Genomic DNA, 3,102 nt, shown 5'->3' with positions numbered 1-3,102 from the left:
GGTTACTTACAGCACTGTAGCCAGAGAATGTTCTATATTGTGTAATCTTTAGAATCTATTGAAATGTCTTTAATGTCCTAAGATCTGATCGATTCTTTAAATCTTTCAATGTTTATGTTAAATCCATGTGCATGTGAATATATTTTATAACTCTGTTTATTATATTATTTGATTCTTCTAATGATTATAAACAACTATAGAGTATTTCCTGTGGGCCAGGCACAGTTCTACAAACTTTAGATAACTCCATATTCATTTACTTTTAGTCACTATGTATCTTTATGATTAAAGTGAGTTTCTTGTAGGCGACATATAGTTGTATCGTTTTTTGATCTACTCTGATCAGTCTCTGTCTTAATTGGCGCATTAAACCACTGACGGTCAAAGTGATTATCGATACAGTGGGATCAATATCTACCATATTCATTACTGTTTTCTATTTGCCATCCTTTTCTTCATTCTTATTCTTGTCTTCCGCTCCTTGACTGACTTTTTTGGTTTAAGTGAACATTGTCTATGATTCCATTTTCTCTCTTTTCTTAGCATATCGATTATCCTTTTTTTTTTTCTTTTAAGTGATTGGTCTAGAATTTATAATATACACTCACAACTAACCCAAGTCCAACTTTTAATAACATAGCATCATTTCACCAGCAGCGTCAGTACTTTATAAAAACAAAATAATCCTAATTCCTCCTTCCCAACCCTGTGTTACCACAGTCATTTATTTCATTTGTATACACGCATGCATAGGCATATGCGTACACATACGAATGCGTGAGCGAATCCATTATTGTTGTTATTATTTTGAACCAACTGTTATCTCGTAGATCGATTAGGAATAAGAAAAATGAACCCTTTTTATTTTACCTTCACTTATTCCTTCTTGGAGGCTCCGTCTTTACATAGATCCGAGTTTCTGACTTACGTTATTTTTCTTCTCTCTAAAGACCTTCTTTCAACATTTCTTGCAAGGCTGGTTTGTGGTTAACCAATTTCCTCAATCTTTGTTTGTCTGAGAAAGTCTTTATTTGTTTTTCGCTTCTGAAGGATCATGTCTCAGGGCACAGAATTTTAGTTTGGTGGACTTTTTCTCCCAGCCCTTTGGATCTGCCTCTTTACTCTCGTCCTGCTGGATGGTTGCCGAGGAGAGTCGCATGTCATTATTATCTTCATAACTCTATAGATAAGGTGTCCCCCCCGCTCCCCCAAACTTCTTTCAGGATTTTCTCTTTACCTGTGATTCTCTGTCGTTTGAAAATGGTATGTCTAGGAGTGTCTATCTATGTATTTATCCTGCTTGGTGTTCTCTGAGCTGTCCCAGAAAAATTAATCTTAAATGAGGGAAGAGGCATTGAGGCTGGTGCCATGACTGTTCCCACAGTGAACTTGGTCAGTTGGCTTGAGGCAGTGAGAGGTGGAGTCGTGTGGCCATGTGTGGCGGGACAGGGGTTTGTGCCCTGGTGGTGTTATTTATACTCCAAACGTTCTCTGGTTTATGTTGACTTCATTTGCAGCCACCTCACGTTCTTTCGAAAGAGTCGTTGTATGCCTTATTAACAAATGAAAATAAAATGCCGACAACTTTAGTTAACTCTGAAATAATACTTAATATGTTTCTAAAATATTTCTTCCCTCTCTGATACTCCTCAGTACTCCATTGTTGCTTACTTTGTAGACATTATTTGAAAATATATGTTTGGAGTGTTCTTGTATCTTCCCTTGTATCAATGCTTTCCTTATACTTTATTCTCCTTTTCTGTTTTTTTTTTTTTTTTAATTCCAAATGTGTAGAGTCAAAAAATGACTAGAGTGCTTTCATTACAATGATTCAAAAGAGCAGGTTTGACTTGCTGTTTTCGTCTGTGTTCTCTCTGTATCCTAGCCTCGTTTCTGGGAGGTGCAAGGGACTGAGTGATTCATCTGGATCATCTGCATCATCAGGAAAATGCCCGAGGGACAGAGGCTAGACTGGGATTTAAGATATCTGGACTGTAACCTCCACTGGCTCACTGGCTGTCTCTACATGGGGCTGCTCTGTGACTGTGGTTTAAAGGTAATCATTTCATTTCATGTTCTTTGTGTCTTTTTCCCTCTAAATTGTAGCAATTATCCTTTATCCCTTCTCCTCCACACCAGGATATTGCAAAGATTAATTATTATTAAAACAAAATGAAATTATCAATTTCTCCAGAGATGTTTGCTCTATAAATGCATGAAACGATTCTCACAATTTCCTTGCTCTTAGGGCAGTGCCTGTCGGGGGAGTATGCACTTTCTCTGTGAACGGAGCATTTTGACATTCCTTCTGGAGAAGTCTGGCATTGATTCTAAATTGACCCTGAGGCTGAGGAAGCCTGGAATCCCAGATGGTCCTTACTCTGCCACGTAAACGTTTCCATGAATGAACATGCTGTTTTAGGCTGGTTATTCACGGATTTGGCTGTTACGTTTGCATTGATCCTGAGTAACTTTTGTCATATTTTTAGATCTCCTAAAATTTTTTATGTCCCAGTGCTTAATCTGAGTCAGTATGTGTTCTTTTAGGTGCAGAGAACTAGAGCTGGATGGAACAATTTACCTGTTAAGAAAGGACATTTGTTGTAAACTTAATACGCTGTTTAGAGGCAGGTGTTTCCAGGTAAGTTGGTGGCTCAATGTCTTGTCTTTCTGCTCCAACATCTGTAGTTTTGATGCTTCATGGTCACCAAACGGTTGCTCACCTACAGACAGCAAATCTTCACATGGCCTTCTACAAGTGACGAAGTACAGGGTCCATCCAGATGGCAAGAGAAAAGAACATGCCTTCTCCTTTCATCCAGGAACAAGAATCTTTCCCAGAAGTCCCTTCGCCTTGCATCTGTTTGGACAGAAGCGGGTCTCATGGACTCCGAGCTGCAAGGGTGGCCAGACAAAGGAGCACCTCGCCTTTTCAGCAGCCGTGTTGGGAGGTGGGCAAGGAGAAAGCAAGAGGAATCACCGACCAAAGTGTTTGTCACGAATCAACCAGTTCCGTTTCTTCCTTCCTCTCTACCCCATTCACAGAAATCACTGCCTGCCATCGGCCTCCCAGCCTTGGAAACGGGCTCTGACAAACTTACC

This window comes from Pteropus vampyrus, unplaced genomic scaffold, assembly GCF_000151845.1.
Source record: "Pteropus vampyrus isolate Shadow unplaced genomic scaffold, Pvam_2.0 Scaffold119, whole genome shotgun sequence".
NCBI classification, from domain to species: domain Eukaryota; kingdom Metazoa; phylum Chordata; class Mammalia; order Chiroptera; family Pteropodidae; genus Pteropus; species Pteropus vampyrus.
This window is presented reverse-complemented; position numbering follows the sequence as displayed.